Source organism: Miniopterus natalensis, chromosome 18 (genome assembly GCF_054644295.1).
Source record: "Miniopterus natalensis isolate mMinNat1 chromosome 18, mMinNat1.hap1, whole genome shotgun sequence".
NCBI lineage: Eukaryota > Metazoa > Chordata > Mammalia > Chiroptera > Miniopteridae > Miniopterus > Miniopterus natalensis.
In genome coordinates this window covers 19,606,895-19,625,092 of record NC_142098.1, presented here as the reverse complement: position 1 = coordinate 19,625,092, position 18,198 = coordinate 19,606,895, and the positions used below count along the sequence as shown (strand labels likewise).

General features: G+C 41.5%; 1 long non-coding RNA gene across 1 annotated transcript in view; it reads right to left on the bottom strand.

The window, feature by feature from the left end:
- LOC107524806 (uncharacterized) overlaps positions 1 to 16,954 on the bottom strand; it is a 227,920-nt gene extending 210,966 nt beyond the window's left edge. Inside the window, exon 1 of the long non-coding RNA XR_001602009.2 lies at positions 16,864 to 16,954. This is a non-coding gene — a long non-coding RNA (uncharacterized LOC107524806). The remainder of the gene's footprint in view (positions 1 to 16,863) is intronic.
- Between the last annotated feature and the right edge of the window lie 1,244 nt (positions 16,955 to 18,198).

The following is an 18,198-nucleotide window of genomic DNA, read 5'->3' as shown; positions in this document are numbered from 1 at the left end:
AGTAATGAAATCTCAAAGGGAGTGCTGGGTGTCTTTTCTACCCCGCTCATGGTCTGCATCAGAAATACTACATGTTTCAAATAGCTTCAAGGGCTGTTCTGATGATAAATCGGAAGAGTCGCCCTGTAGCCAAGAATAGGACCAAAAAATAAATGTCAACAATATGACAAATGATGTAATCATACTTGGACTTGGACCATACTTGGCCAAATGGTGACGTGGGTCAGAATTTAGAATGAGCAAACTGGAGTTTGAGTTCTGTCTGTGTGGCCTCGGGCGAGTCATTTCCCCTCTGAGTTTTTTTTTTTTTCTCATCTACAAGAATGAACACCACCATCACCAAGGAGGTATGAAAGTGTAATTGGAATGCAATTGTTCAACAAATGTTCTTTGAATCCGAACTGGAGGAAAACCAATCTTAGGAGAAGAAAAGGTGTTGTCCTTGAAAATATCCACATATAACAGTAAATGAAAACCCAATTGAATTATTAAATTTGTGGCATAGGCCCACATGACTATGTGGAATGCAGAGTCCAAGGACCAATTCTCAACATAGTATTCTTGCAGAAGTTACTTCACCATAGTTTCAAGTACCAGTGCATAAAGAAAGTTCTTGGAGAGCTACTTAAAAAAGAAAGAAAAAGACTAGACTTCCTTCAAATTTACCTTCATTTCTCTTTTCACTCATCCCAGCCTTGCTAAGCTTCTCCCCTCATGACAGTCATTTCCATGTCTCTGTGTCTTAATATAACCAATTAAAACAAATCCCAGATCCCCTTAAAACGGACACCTAAAAACTATGGAGCAGAAGTAGAGGAGGTTCTATGGGGCACAGGTGTTTGATCAGGGTTTTCTATCCTTAATAATGATGATCTTTATCTCACAGGGAGTGGGACAACGTTGAAAGCTTTTAAACCAGTTAAGTAGCGTGATCAGATTAACATTATAGCAAATGTTTTCTGAGTTCATCAGAACCAGGAGACAGCCATCTCAGTTTTCTGTCTCAGAGAGAGAAGTTCCAAATACTAGGGGTCACAATGGTTTCCGCCAACTTTCCTGTGCTGTGAACTTCCCTGTGTTGAGAAAAGAGGGGTGGTGAGATGTGCATTGGGCAGGGCTTAATCTCTGCCTGATAAAGTTAAAGTGTTAACTCAGAAAATTGCCCTTTCTGAACAAAATCATTAATAAAAACACTCAGGCCTCCATCTGAACACATGATAGATAAACCTTTTTAGAACAGGCTCAGACACCAGCCCAGAAGGTTTTACAAGCATTACCATGATCCTTCCATAGACTGCCAGGTTCCAAATTAAGCCCGATAAATGACCACCAGATAACAATTAATACCCAGCTCAAACCCATAATTACATTGACCCCATTACACTTATCCAACTGGGAAGAGGAACCAAAGGCACACTGAGAGCAGACAAACTTACAGTGACTAAGGGTGAATACTTTCTAATTTATATATTAGACTCCAGATGTGAGGCAAGTTGATTTTATGAGCCTTCCCTTTCCTGATAGCTTCCCTAGATTCTTTCTTCTTTATCCCCAATTTTAGAAGCTTTAAACTCAAGAGAAGTGACATTTACCAAGCACTGTGTATGTAAGTAGAGCTTCATGGTGGCAGTAAAACATTGAATATTTTTAGAAATATATGTATGTATCCATATAACAAACATATTGTTATGTATGGGGGGATGTATATAAATATATATATATGTGTGTATATATATGTGTGTGTGTGTATACATATATATATATGGCAGTTTCTGCTCTCAAAGCACTTGCATTCCAATGCAGAAGCCAGTCTGATGCACACAACTAATGGAAGAGTCTTAGAACAAGGAAAAGTGCTTCATAGAAACATCAGATATATGCTGCAGGGTGCAAGACTGGGGCATCAGGAAAGGGCTCATTTCTTTGAAAACCTAAGGGGTGGGCCTCTTTGGACTGAAATTAATTATTCCCACTGAGGTTGGTCACAGATCCAAGGACTTGTGTAACACCTAGAAAATGTATCATACTGGGGTAGAATTCACGCTGAAGTCATAAATGCAGTCTGAGACCAACGTTTAGGACAGGAAGTTGCGAGAGCTGCTGCTTATGGTAACTTGCAATTACTTGGAAACTTGTTCTGAGATCACAGGGAGAGAGTAGGGGGGTTACAAAAAGAGATTTTGTTAAATAAAAGAGCTGAGGTTGCTAGAAGAAACCAGAGAGCCAACCAGCCCAGCTCTGGGACTTAGAGACTGAGGGCACTGCAGGACCAGGATTCCCAGTGGAAGCAGAACAGCAAGAGGCCACCAAGCACAGTGGCTAGAGGAGTGGCTGCCACCATGAGCCAGGAAACAGGGGGAGGGGGGAAGGGATACCATATGGGGCTGTGTATGGAATTGTTCTTAGCGACAACTGGAGCCAGTTGAGAGTGGATTGGGACTGGCTTTTAGAAAACCTCAGCAGTGAATTCAGAAAATCAGTTTCTCAAACTATTTATCCCCTCTGTAACCAATAAAAATGGATACCAAGGGAATTGGGAAACCCTATCCTCATGTTCCCTCTCTGACCTGAATGAGCTGTGTGACCATGGGTGGTTCAAGTCTCCTTCCTGAGCTTCTGCTTACTCATTACTAAATGGAGGGTGTGGAATGAAAGAAATAACAGTTTTAATATAATAGCATCTAATGAGCACCTGATAAATTCCAAGCCTGTACAGGGCAATTAATATAATATTATCTATATAAAATATGTATTATTTTCACAATACAGGGATGGGCAAAAGTAGGTTTACAGCTGTGAGTACATGAAGCAGAGTTTATTCTTGTATTATTATTTATTAATCATTGTATTATTTTCCATACGAACAATTATAAACATACTTTTTCCCACCTCTACATTTATTTGAAATATATATTTCATATCTATTTATTTCATATATAACTGTATTTTTATATATTTATATATATGTTTATATATATATATGAAAATATATATACCCCATGAGGTATGAACATGTCATTGTTATCAGAAGGAGTAACTCTATTTCTCTAGGTCACAAACTTGTAAGTGGTGTTAGTGGGACTCAACACAAGGGCATCCAAGACCAGACCTTTGAACCTTCAAACCATACAAGTTTATCATGAGGACCAGAAAATAAATAAAAGAAAAGAATGTATACAAAACCCTGATGCACTCTACAAATTCAGGAATATTATTACATTTCTTTAAATAATGAAAAAATAAACTGCTATTCTACCACAATTTGATGTAACATGCAGTTTTTTCTCCTAGCATCTTCCATTTTGCATTCTGGAAATACTTATCTAGCACTCAAAGTCCAAACAGAAAGATCCATCCACTTCTCAAATACACCTGTAATTATTTTTTTGTTGTTCCATGTGCTGTGCTCTCATAAAGCCATCTCCAATACATCTTTTCTTGGCATCTGTGTCCTGGTTTATCTCCTCCCCACACCCTGTCTGCTTTGAGCCTTACAATAAAACCAGAGGTTAAATGTTTGTAGATTCACTCAACACCCACAACATTAAAACAATTGGATGGGAAATAATCTCATCTCCACATGCTGGGGGAGATGTGCTAGGCGCCCATTAGAGTTAATGGGAGCTACAGTCAAAATCAAGGTGAAGGCTCTGCTCCCAAGGGCACAATGGCAAAGGCAAGAACAGGGAAAGTTTAAACTGGAAGAGCTCGGCAGCTGCATAAAGGACTCTAGGAATCCGACTGCTAGGCTTTGTGAAAAGCACATATCTTTGAGAGCTGGTCTCTAGCCCTGGACCCAGACAAAAGTGGGACTAGCTCTTCCACTCAATAGCTGTATAACCTTGAGAAACTCATTAACCTTAATTAGACCTCAGTTTATTCATCTTTAGAAAGGGCTTAACAGAGGTATATAGTTAATCCAGTTATGATGGATTATATATGGGAGGTAAAGTGGTATTATGCATGTAGAATGCCTTGTACAAAGTGACTATCAGTGAGCTGGGGCTGTCATATCATCTTCATTATCATCATCATAATTAACAGCAAATTCACCACTTTTACAGAACAGATAACCGTCTTCGATACTAACTCAAGTCAAACACCTTCCAAAAGCAAAATCATCACAAATGGCTAGGACCCCAATGGCTACCACCTAAATCAGACCCTACGGGCAGTCACAGATTGGTAGCTTTATCTTCTTATACACAGTCTCTCCTGAGGGCTCTCACACACAGATTTTATTCCCATTTCACACCTGGCAGAAACAGAGGCTCAGCGAAGTTAACCATAGTAAATAGAGCATCATTTGTCATATCTGATAAACAAGGGTCAAGGTCAAGATTTTTACAAAACTTGAGGCAGGCTAAATCCACGACCACATGTTCATGTCTTCCCAGTCCTTTTCTAGCTTCCCTATACCATCACAATTATCCCCAAATTTGACCATAAGTAGTGTAGATCCCAAGAATGGGGTCATACACTACAAATACGGATTTTACACCCAGTCAGTTCAGAAAGTATTTGTCCTTTGGGCTTGTATATGGGACATTGAGAGCCCTTGATAAGTACCAGTCAATCTACATTTGAGACTCCCTGCCTGATCAATACCTCCTGAGTAGCATCAAAGACATCCTTCTAAACCAGGAGTTCAGCATCAACACAGAAGGTCCAAAGAGAAACCATAGAAAAGGAAAAGAGTTCCATCTCCTTTGAAAAATGCCCCAGTCACAACAGGAAAATATGAGCTAGTCTAAGGTTTCAAAGGGCACTCAGCTATATCTGAGGATGGGAGGTGGCTATGAAAGTGACAGACAGAAGAAACCTGGGGAACAGAGACAAATATACCCAGCACTCAATGTCCACTGACCTCAGAATCTACTTCCTAGTCTCAGTCCCCAGGAAGCTTCATACTAATTCTGTTTAAATATTGCCTTTCTATGCTTCCTTAGGACAAAATGCCCAAGACTTGCAGGCAAACCTTTGGTCTCCTAGTAGAGTGCCCCGGGAAATTGTCACCTTGGTCTCTTTGTGGGTCTCCTACATGAATTCCTCTTTAGGGAAGAATTCATCATCTTGGGGGCGTCAGATGTAAGATAAAAGCAGATAGAAAGCTCTGGAGCTTAAAATAAAATGGAGAAAAAATGGTCAAACAACAGCAGATCTAGCAGCCCCAGGCCTGTGGATAAATCAAGTAAGGACAGAAGTCATTTGGACAGGAGGGTCTACACACCTGCAGTCCAGGTCAGCTTCCTTCTCTCCTATGTCACCTGCCTCCCTCTCTTACCACAAGTGTTCAAGGATGAGTTGCTTTGGGTTTGAAATGTAATGCAAAATACAAAACATCTCACTTGAGATGAATTTGGGTAAATAGAAACCTTAGTTATAAATGAAAAGCCAAATTACAACTAAAATGAGATATGTGACCCCTGGGGTCAGAGACATTCTCTTGCCAAATCAGATTGAGTGTCAGATTTAAACTCTAATTTTTAAGCAAAGTCCTGTTCATGCATTAACTCATAATCCTCACGACAACACTTTGGGATGAGTATTAAATTACCATTCCCAGTGCCCAGATTAGGAACCTGAGGCAGGCAGAGTTCAATCAAACTCCCAAGGCCAGACAACACTGCAATAGCAGAGCCAGGCTTCAAACCCAGGTCTCCTAATTTCAAATCCAAGGCTCTTTGTACCACACCAAACTATTTCCCTCATATTTTACCACGAGGCTATGTCCTGTCCCAATATGAAGATGAGTTCTCAGTGTTGTATGTCTGACGTTCACGTGGACTCCACTTTGCTTTATCTAAGTTAATCTTTCTTCCTGCTTCTATTCCCAGAAACATTCAATCTAAAACCGAAAGAGACCTTCCCTTAAATTCTCTAGTGGAAGAAAAACAGTAGTCTTCTGTTCCTTTCTTGGATTCACTGATAACTGTCAGGCACGGCGTAGCCTCGGATCTCCGCAGCTATTGTCCTCTGTATGTTTTGTTCTTTCACATACACCTCCATTTGCCTGGGACAGAAACAGATATCTGATACGACAAGGGTATGTTGTTGTTTTTTTCCCTGAGATCTGACTGTTCATTTTTTCCTTGGAAGGGCCAGAGTGTCTTTCAAAAGTTTCAGCCCTGGGTTTTTGAGAAACTTATCCGTGTGGCATGTCTGTCACTTTTCGCAGTCCTCAAGCGAGCCTTGGCAATTTTCACATAATGGCATTTGTTGACAGGTTGTTAGGGCTGACAGTGAATATGTTTGAAAAACTGTCAAGCTGGTGAAAAAAAAAATTAAAGAGAGAGCCTCCTTACATTTGAAACAGCATGTTAAACTGTGAGTACGTCCTCAGAATGCCGAGACCTCCACTTCGCATCAACTTACATGCTCAACAGTGACAGCCTGAGAAGGTAGAATCCCTAAAAATTAATGTCATCTTGTCACTTCAAAGGTCATATGGCACATTACCACTAAACTCCATTTATCTGCATAAAATTGAGTTTGCCTTTAATGCTCAATAACAGGTGGATGAGAAGCGAAGTCACTGCAGAAGCAGTGAGGGTGAGGCGAGGTGTTTAATTGGGCAAGCAGAACTTCCCGAGGAGTTGGCAGAGAGCCCTAAGACGTGGCATTCCAACTCCAGTCATTCAGGCCACTTCTGTGGTTGATCTTTAATCAATAGATTTTGGAGGAATGAGCTAAGTGATGAGCAGCGACTGAGGCGATGAATGGACAGAGTGGCAATGTCATTTACTCACCAGTTTGACAAAAGAAAACCCATCACGTCCCGAAGGGGCTCCATTTACTGGGTATACCAGAGGTTATAGGGAAGGACCAAGGGCCAAGGACGTGGCATTTTTTCTATGGCCGTTGAGATGTGGTAATGAACAAGTGTGACTATCAAGTGGACACTGGGCGATCACTATGTGCACAGTCCGAGCCTAGATGCTATGTAAGAACTGGACACAGGTAGGAATGTATGCTTGCCCTGGGAAGCTTGCAATCTGGCCAGTAATTCAAGACTAGCACCTGGACCATGAAATCACAAGCTGACAGAATGAGACATCCAAAAAGCAAGAAGCCTGATGGTGTAGATGCCAGTGCTCCTTCTCTTGTCTTGTTCAACTCTTGCTTGCTGAACTTTCCTCACCTGTAGGTTTATCCTTGATGTTTTCCGAAGACAATCCTAGCACAATGTGTTGGGTTCTTCCAGGTATGAAATTCAGGCCCCCAACCCTGGTCCTACTGAGGTGTCATAGGTGCTTTGAACAGGGAAATGATTAACCTGCCCGGCCTCTCCTCGTCTCCCAAGAACATATTTCTCATGACCCACATTAACTGTGTAACTTAACCCCCGCCCTTTCTAATGTTCCAGGCTTCATCACTCCCTTCAGCTGAAGCCTGAGCTTGTCCTCACTTTCAGACGGAGGACTCCACTGAAAACCCAAAGAGTACTTATCTTTGGCTTCTACTTCCTTGGAGAGACAAAAATGTCTCCCTGGCAGCTGTCCTTCACATGACAGGCTGCTCATAACTATTTGGCTACTGCTGTACAAGGTAAACTCCCAGCCTATTGGGTCATATTGAGAGAAGAAGAGATAGAAACTGTATCTGCCACTCTTGCTCCCTCCTTCCAATGGGGTCTGAAATTGAGTTATGCTGTTGACCAGGGCTGGGGTGATGGATGGCTTCCCTTAATCAGGTAGTATCTAAATCACCCAGCCCCTACATTGAATGTCCCTCTACCCTAATTTTGTAATCTACCAGTGGATCACCAAAGAATTCATGCCGTTTAGCAGTTTGTCTACAACCTTAGTTCAATTCAAGATACCAGACAGATCTAAAAGTTTGACATTCATTCTTCTGTGTTTGTAGACTCTTTTTAAATATGTGTAGATAATCTGGAGAAAATTTTCAAAAATTATGTCATTCATCAGTAATACATTCACTTTCTTTTTCCCCCTCTCTCATCCTGGAGCTTTCTATCCCCTGCCTCTAGATCCCAAGTGCCTGTGCATCACCCTTTAACTGCCCATGGACCCCAAACCTGATACCCCTATTCATCTAATGCTTCTCCTGTCTAGGCCCTGCTGCATAATGGTGACCCTTTGACAGGATGCCCAGTGAGCCATTTTTAGATTCATCATGCCCTAGCTAACACTAACTCTGCTCACAAAAGTCCTTTTAGATCAGCGGGCAATGTCAATGAGATGAATTTACACTAAAGTCATAGACCATATCACTGTTTCAAGGGTATTTGCATTTTAAAAGGGTGTGTGTTAAACCAACTGAATCTCTCCCCCTGCAATGAGAGGCAACATGACTAAAGCACTTCCAGGCTCTATAGAAAGACTGCACTAAGGGCTGAAGCACCTGGCCAGCACGTTAGATCACACATACTCTGCCTGTCTTACGATCTATCTGTCTGTCTCTGGGATGAGGGTTTAGGTGTATCATTGAGGCTGATTTTCTAATTTCTCATCACAGCATAGTGCAAGGTCTCCAAAGAGCATGAGTAAGTGTTGAAATGCAGAAAAGAACTGTACTTATGAAACCCATGCACTGTGCAGAGCATATGTTAGATGTTATGAGGATGCAAAGAAAGAGAGTCTCTGTGCTGGAGCACCTACGGTCAGGATGACCCTGCCGTCACTCCCTTCTATGTTTCTAGTATCTCCATTTCTAGAACCTACTTTCTCATAGGGGTTCAGCTTAGAGTTTCCCAATGACAGGGACTCACAGGAAATTTGGAAGGCTACAATGAAGTGGAAGCCATTGTTTGGAGGACACTGTGGCAGCCAAATGTGGCAGCTTCTCAGACTTCTCCATGAGCTCCCACTGTGCAGGGCAGTGCTAGACACAGAGGCTCTTTCCCCTCCCCAGGGGCTCTGATTTCCCCATCTACCCCAATGTCTCAAGCCCCAGTCATTAGTGACTGCGTCTCTGATATTCTGGCTTCCAAACCATCACACCTGGACTTTTCCCACCATCATGGAACCAGGTCCATCCATGTAGGGAACTCCTTTCCCATAATATATGTCATGACTCTCTTTTCCTGACTAATTCCTTTTCCTTTCCTTTTTTTTTTTCCATTTTGTGGAAAATTAAACATGGCTATATTTGCTACTCCTGCCATTGAAAGGGAAAGTCTAATTCTACTCTCTTTGAATATGGACTGGCCTTGGTGGCAGCAGATTCAGTTGTATCCAGCAGAAACAGCAGTTAGACTCAAAAGACAAATCCGACAGTACATGTGAGTCACACATACTCAGGGCTGAGCACCTGCTTGAATATGGAGGGTATTACTATGTACGGGTTATTATGGTTAATGAAGCCTTGCTTACACCCACAAGCTGAAGAAGCCGGTGTAAACTGAGCATACATTTCAAAGACTTGTTTGTCATTATTATAAATCCCAACACAGTGTACATCTGCACCATAGACTAATTATTAGCCCTAGAATAGGAGTGTATTGATATGTTTATTATAAATGTAATAACTCCACTAGAGACACTTGGGGAAGGATATGGGTTCTCAGAGACCTGGGGATTGCACTAAGTTACAAAGAAGCTGATACTAAAGAAACCCTATGGCCTGATTGCAGGACCCTGGGTGGGTTTAGCGTTCTGCAAGATGTTCGGAAAGAAAGAAAATGTTATACAGCCTGGGAGGCTCTTGATTGCTCCAAAATCCTAGATAGATATCAAGAAACCAGGTGAGCCAAGAAAATGATCTTTAAGGCACCTCTGTGGGGATCTGAAATATTCTTTTAAAAACTTACATTTGTCCTTTAAAAAATAAAAGTGGAATAGACACTAAGGATATGGCCAGAATTTTTGAATAGCAAAATTGCTTTTATAGCCCTAAAGTTTGAAAATGAAAGTGTATTTGGAGACAGAAAGTGGGAGAGGCTGTCTGCCTATTGTGGAATCTAAAAGGCTTATAAAACATAGGCTGTTTCTCAAAGCAGCTATATTGTACAACCTCAGTAGGCACTTACTGACTATACTCCAGGCAGACAGGAGTCTCTCTAGGAAAGCTCCAGGGAAATAGGAATCCTGATCAGTGAGATGAGGCGAGAGGGGCATACACATGAAAGACAACTTGGCCAAATAAATAAATAAATAAATAAATAAATAAATAAATAAATAAATAGAAAATATTATTTTAAAAATTGCATACTCTTTAAATTTCATACCCTTATCATTTCACTTCTGGTAATATGTCTTACACAAACGATGAAGATAAGCATATACACAGACACACACAAAGATGTTTACTGTGGCATTGTTTACTCTATCAATCAACTGTAAGGACTTAAATTATGAAGAGTATTAAAATATTATGAGAAAAACACTAAAAGAAGTCAAATGTGAAACAATGGGATTATGTAAGAAATCAGTAAGAAAAAATATCTATAAAACACCCAAGTATTTTTTTAAATATGCAACATGCTTCTAAATAATGTATGGTTCAAAGAAAAAAATACATGTATAGGAAAATGATAAAATATTTTTAGCTGAACAATAAGGAAAACCACCATGTATCAAAAATGAATGATGCACCTAAAGCAATACTTGGAGGGCAATTTTATAGCTTTAAAAACTTATATTATATGCCCTGGCTGGTTTGGCTCAGTGGTTAGAGCGTCGGCCTGCGGACCGAAGGGTCGAGGGTCTGATTCCCAGTCAAGGGCACATACCTGAGTTGCAGGTTCAGTCCCTGGCCCTGGCAGGGGCAGGTGCAGGAGGGAACCAATTGATGTGTCTCACATCATGTTTCTGTCTCTCTCTCCCCTTCCCTTCCACTCTCTCTAAAAATAAATGAGAAAAAAAAAAACCTTATATAACCACTGTACTGTACACCTGAAATTAATAATATTGAATGACAACTGTAATTGAAAAATAAAAATTTAGTTGTTGACTCTTAAAAATAAATGAATAAATGATAAAAACTTATATTAGAAAATAATAGGGTCTCAAATGAATGATCCATTGCTGGAAAGAAGTTCAAAAAAGAGAAGAAATTTAAATCGAGTGACAGAGGGGAGGAAATAATAAAGAGGGGAAGTCAATGAAATGAAAGTCAACAAAATCAAAAGCTGATTCTTTAAAAATATATTTAACATTGAGCACTACTGGCATATCTGATCAAAAAAGAAAAAGAAAAACATAAATTACCAACATCAGTCATACAAGAGAGAACATAATGGCGCATGTTAAAATGATGAGGGACTATTGTGAAAACTGTATCATGTAAATATAATGCAGACGAAGTGAACAAATTCCTAGAAAGACACAAATTACCAGAACTTCACAAGAAGTAATAAACCTGAAGAGTGCTATATCTGTTTTAAAAACTAAATTTGTAGCTAAAAACTTTTCTACAAAGAAAATTCTAGGCCTACATGGCTTCATTGATGAATTCAATCACCTACTGAAGGAATAAATATTATCACTCTTGCACAAAGTCTTTCAGGAAATAGAGGAGGGGATACTTCCCAATTCATTTTATGAGGCCAATATAACTCAGAGGCAAAAAACAGAAAAGGACAGGAAGGAAGGAAGGAAGGAAGGAAGGAAGGAAGGAAGGAAGGAAGGAAGGAAGGAAGGAAGGAAGGAAGGAAGGAAGGAAGGAAGGAAGGAAGGAAGGGAGGGAGGGAGGGAGGGAGGGAGGGAGGGAGGGAGGGAGGGAGGGAGGGAGGGAGGGAGGGAGGGAGGGAGGGAGGGAGGGAGGGAGGGAGGGAGGGAGGGAGGGAGGGAGGGAGGAAGGAAGAAAGAAAGAAAGAAAGAAAGAAAGAAAGAAAGAAAGAAAGAAAGAAAGAAAGAAAGAAAGAAAGAAAGAAAGAAAGAAAGAAAGAAAGAAAGAAAGAAAGAAAGAAAGAAAGAAAGAAAGAAAGAAAGAAAGAAAGAAAGAAAGAAAGAAAGAAAGAAAGAAAGAAAGAAAGAAAGAAAGAAAGAAAGAAAGAAAGGAAGAAAGAAAGAAAAGAGAAGGAAATTCCTCAAAAATTTGTTACAAAGGTCAGCGGCCCACGATCAGAGACGCCATGGGAACACACACCAATTGTGTGCAATCAATCTTATAGCCCTTAGTTGTTTGGTGGAATGAGTTTGAGTCTTGATTTCCCCACGTGTAAAGTAAAAAAATAATATCTTAAAAGATTAAATGCTATAATGCATGTAAAATGCCAAGGATAACGGCTAACACAAAATACGAATTCAACAAATATTCCCTTCTCTCTCTCCCTTCGTGGGGCTTTATCCTTAAGCCCCCTCCTAAGTATGGACTGTGTCTGTCTTATTCCTGTCATTGGTCTAAAAGAATAAAACAATATAACTCTTGTATTTTAATACTGTCCCACCAATAGGATGCACATAAAATATACATCGAAATAAAGACCATACCAGTTATGATTGTAAACAAGCTAACCCCTTTTGTTAAATAAACCAGCCTGCCTTAAATTTTCAGCACTGTCCTTTAGCCTGTTCACTCAGGAAACGCACAAACCAAAGGAGTAAAAGCCCCAGGAAACAGAACTTTATAGATAACCTGACAAACAAATATTAATTTAGCAGCAGTGAGCTCCTCGGAGCTCACCGTGGTGGTCAAAATCCCATCATTAGAAGCGGCTGTTTCAGGGCAGAGTGGAATAGTGATAAGAGCACACGTGTTGAAGTCACGCGGACGATGGCTCCATAACCAGCCCTGTCATTTACAGGCTGGGGCCCCGTGCACAAGGTACCAAACAACTGTGTGTTTGTTTTCTCAGCATAGGCTCTTCCATAAAATAACAAATCCCAATAATCCATGCTGACAGAATGAATAAATAAATGGATGATACTAAAGTATGTTCCTCATGGTAGTAATATAAGCATTAAAGGAAATAATTTATGTTTAAACACCCTGCAAGTCTCCAGCCTTTGGACCACTCACTATACACCACTCTGTTGTACTTATTTACCAATCTGAATGGGTACTTCAGTGAGGATGCCGCACATATGGACCAAAATGTTAATACACATCCCTGATACCTGGAACCATGATTGTCCTATTGTGTTTGTCAGTGACCTATTTACCTACACACACACACACATACACAATTGTCTCAGGGAACCAACCTATATTTAAAGAGATCTTGGGGGAAAAGCAACTCTGACCTCACCAGACACTTCAGACTCTCCCTCTCAGTAAGCTGAGGCTTTCCTATACAGGAAGTATGTCTCACCAAAATCAAGCACCTGCTTCCAAAAATCTGCCCAATGCATTGTTAGCACGACTCACATTGAGAGAGTAGCAGACTAATCATTGAGAAACATTCCAAGATTTGCTCATAAAATCAGTAATTTTTTTGTCATTTGTTGCCATTAACAAGTAACTTGTGACCTAATAAATGTCACTATCCATTTTCTTTAATTAAAATAATAAATATTATGCAGTGACACAGATTGGCATTTATGCCTTCATTTCTGTGACGTGGGATTTATAACCAAGGCTTTCTTTGAGGGATTCCACAAATAAAGGTTATTAAGCTGCCACAAGATGAACACAGGCTCAGGTTAATGAAATTGGACTAGGAAGGGCAGTGATGGATGGAGCCCTCATGCACGCAGAAAAAGGGAATTCCCACCCAAAGCAAGAAGCATTCTTGGGCTGGCAAAATGTATGCTCCATTTTTCTCGGCAGTTCAACTTTAAATATATGCGGGATAAATGATGCAGAGGCGACATCAAGTCCACTGCCACCCCCTTGGGAGAACTTAAGTGTGGCCCCATTCCCTTGGGAACCACTCTTCAATACTTGGTGGTGTGTTCTAAGGTAGGAGGGGTTTTCACATAAAGAACAAACTACTCTGGCATGTGAATCTGCTACCAGAGACGCAAAATTAATTATTATAATGTCCCAGCCACCTACTTCAAAGACATGGTTCTATAAAAGACAAAAAAATAAAACAAACAAAAAACAGGACAAGAAGCTTAACAGCATTTCCTGAATCTCTTTTAAAATATATATATATATATATATATATATTATATATATATATATATATATATGTTTTATTTATTTTAGAGAGAGAGGAAAGGAGAGAGAGAGAGAAAAACATTGATGTGAGAGAGAAACATCAAACGGCTGCCTCCTGCACAACCCCACCCGCCCCCACTGGAGATCAAGCCTACAATCCTTGCATGTACCCCAATGGGAATCAAACCGATGACCTTTTGGTGCATGGGATGACACCCAACCAACTGAGCCACACTGGCCAGGGCTGAAAGAATATCTTCTTAACTCTTGCTCAAAGGGAAGACATGAATCCAGTGCTCCCAACCTGAGATCCACCCCGGCTCAGCTCCATCACTAGCTGGTCCGACCCTGGAAATGCAGCTCAGCAAAAGGCCTCAAACTGCCCTCATGGGCAAATGTTCAACTGGCACTGCTCAAAGCCTATGAGAAACAGTGAGTAAAGTGGAACTACACCTCCACGGTTAAGATTTATCTCTATAGATTTATTTACACATCAGGACTGCAGACACCTCAATTCACCTTACCCCAAAGCCATCTCAGAGCCACAGGAGGGTGGGCCAGGCTAGTTGAGCAGTGCTCCTCAATTACTGGACCATAACAAAGGCCACCAATCCTGCACACCTGGCTTCCAACCCCTGCACACCTCTAGTCCCAGCTGCTTTTCTTGGCTCCGGCCAAATAAAAGAGTACTTATGTCTACTTGAGGCTCAGTTAGAGATCAGATTTCTCAATTGATGGGTATTTCAAAGAAAGGGAAGAAAATACAGCAACTCTCATCTGGAAGAGCTATAACTTTGAAAGCGACCAGAGTTGAGTTCAGATGTTGGCTCTACCACATGCTAGAGGAAACTGACACATAGCAAGGACTCAACAAATACTAGTTCCCAGCACGGAGAGAAAGCTTTGCCTTCCCATCCCCTCCAGCACCACCTCAGGAGATCCAAAACAGTACATATTACATGCACTGTTACATATTAGATATATATTTTATATAAACATATGCACATATATATTCATGGTTTTACTTATATACCCATTACAGATTATATATTCTTAATGTAGTTTCAGTTACGATACAAACAAAATGAATTTATTGTCCCAAATTGATGCCCACTTAAGCAATAGCAAAGAGGAGTTCCTGCAGTAGACAACCTTCCCCAGGGAAGGGCTAACACGGCCAGGATATGACAAAGCTCAAGGACACACACACCCCCACAAGAATCCTTCTCCTCTGAATAATGCCTCTGAGACTCCGCTTCTGTGTCTTTCCAGGGGCCATGGTTTTCTGGGGCAGTGGACAACTTTGTCCTGACCATGTCCATCACCAAGGCCCCTGCAGGTGGGAAGCTTGGTTCCCGTTCAGCCACACTAATGATCCATGGCCCTGCTCGCCCCACCTGAGAGGGAGCAGCACGGCAGGCCCCGATTCTCCTCTTACTCCTTGCTCTTTCACAGGGAGCCAAGGAACCACTGGGTCCTTTTCTGAGCTCCCCAAGGGTCACAAGGGTCTGGGATGGATAGTTTCCTCAGCTGCTTTCCCAAACACATCCTGACTTCAGAAAGCTCAAGAAGAGAAGCATCGGCGTCTACTCCCTATGCTCATATATACTCCCAAATTTCAGGGGACCCGCGTCAATGTCTCCCAAGAATGCCCTCTCCATGCTCCTCTCTGGTAAAATGATACCACCAGGCTGGGCCTTAAGGGTCCCAGCTCAGCCACCATGCAATGGGCATGGCATGCCTATTTCTGCTTCTTTCAAGAATCTCCAGTCTTCAATCGTGATGCTCCCAAAGATATCCCTTACTGGGCTTTTGGGGAGCAGAAGGAAAACTTCACAAATCCACTGTACTCTAAGCCAACTCCTGACTGATAATTGGGTCCCCAACTCCCAGGCTTCTGCTAATTTAGACTTGTGGGAGAGTCAGCTCTGCAGACCCTCAGAAAGCTGGGCTGGAATCTGAGTCCAGAAGAGTATCCAGCTCCAATGACGGACAGCTCCCTGAAATGGATGGGATCCTTCACACCTCTGTTTCCAGCTCTGAGGTCACAGAAAAACCCTCCCTCACAATATCCTGTAACGGGAGTGAGTCCAGCGCTTGTCTTTAATGTGCATGCAAATTACCTGGGATCATGTCCACCTGCAGATGTTCATTCAGCAGGTGCAAGGTGCTGCCTGACATGCTGCATCCCTCTAACAAGCTCCCTGGTGGTGACGCTGCTGCGGCAGGTCTGCAGACCACACTTCAGCAGGTGGATTTCATTCTCTCCTCTCGTTGCCTTTGAGGCCCAGGGTATCTCTTCATTCTCAAACTAATACCTAACATTTATTGAGTGACTCACATAGGTCGAACATTGTGCTCAGTATATCACATGCATCCATTTAATTCAACAACTTTTGAAACAGCTAGAAATCATTGTATCCATTTTAAACACGGGAAGCCGGTCCTGAGAGGGGCTGGGCAGCCAAACTCAGGCTTCAAGATTAGCAGTTGGCATAGCAGGGATTTGAGTGCAGGATATGGGCTCCTCAACACTGCAGTCAGAGTAAGGCAGACCCCAAAATGAAGATTATAGCAAAGAAACTGAGATAAGCGGTTGGAGGGAGGGTACAGGAAACTCCATCCAGTGGCGCTTACATCACTCAGATGTCCCTGAGCTGGTCATCCCTCTGGAAAATCGCAATACTGAGCTCCTGAAATAGTCCAAGACACATTTAAGCAAAGGTTTACATTGCAAGCTCCATTACTTTCCTCTTTTTTCATCTACGAAGGCCAAATTCAAGCAATCTCGTCTATGTCAGGGGGGGACCCCATGAATAATAGATATGTCATTTTTAACTGTCAACAACATACCTTGTAAATGGTGTATGCAGGCTTTTAAATAATCCAGCAAACCATTCTTCTGACATCATTTTTATACCAGGCTTTACAATGAAACTCGAACAGATCTGGAAAAAAAAAAAAAAGCCACGTGGATTAAACTACAGAATCACACTTCCTCACCTGCTCTTGTCTGCATTTAATATCTAACCGGGTTCCTCTTCTCCCTCCTCCACCCTGATAACAACCGTCTGCTATGGAGACAAGACAATTAAAATATTTGAGCATTTTTCTGCAGTTAAATAGGCTTATCTTCCCTGTGACAGTCAGTTTATGGAGTCAGGAAGGGACTGCTGTCATTCATTCCTACCTGTAAGTGACATAAGACGATTAAGAAAAACAAACAGTTTCCTTGCAACAAGGCCCGGGCTGGTCATAGGTTTTGACTGCTATGGATTTCGACAAGGTGACTTGAATTTCCCATTTGCCTGTGATGAAAGGGCATTTATCCTAAGACAAAATCTTGTCACAGATGTGCGTGCCTCCACACAAAGTAAATCTTTAGGCCTGTTTGTTAGGTGAAACAAGAATGTCATATCGCTGAAAAAACAAATAAATCAATGGACGCCCCACGTCCATCAACTAGGGGCTCAGCAGACGGCAGACAAACCGTGGTTGCTTAACCAACATTGAAATTTAATTAATAAGTAATTAACATGGAAATAGAGTATTCTTGTTTATTTTCTTTTGAAATGTTTTTATTTCAGAAATTTTCAAACAGATGCAAAAGTAAAAAGGATAATATAATGGCTCCATATATCCCCCAGCTTCAATCGTTTCTTGACTTGTGGCAATTTTGTTTAATTTATGTGCCACCCACTTCCTCCCCATTTTGGAGTTTTTGTGAAGTAAGTCTTGGACATAGTTATCATTCTAAACGTTAATCTCGATTATCTTCTAAATATTGTTCAAATATATCATCTCATCTCCATTGCTACTGCACTGTCTTTATTCAAACTCCTACATCTGCTACGGTAAGTTGAATGGTAGCCCCCAAATGTGCCTACATCCTAACCCCCAGAACCTGTGAATGTGACCTTATTTGGAAAAAGGGTCTTCGCAGATGCGGTTAAGGGTGTCAAGATGAGATCATCTTGGATTTAGGATGGGCCATAATCCAATGCCAGGTGTCCTTACAAGAGAAAGGCAGAGGGAGAGCCCAGACGCACAGGGGACAAGGCCATGTGGAGCACAGGCAGAGACTGGCGGGATGCTGCCCCAAGCCCAAAAACGCCTGCTGCCTCCAGAAGCGCTCCTGTTCCACGGTGAAGGATTCTCCCTAGAGCCCCAGAGAGAACATGGCCCTGT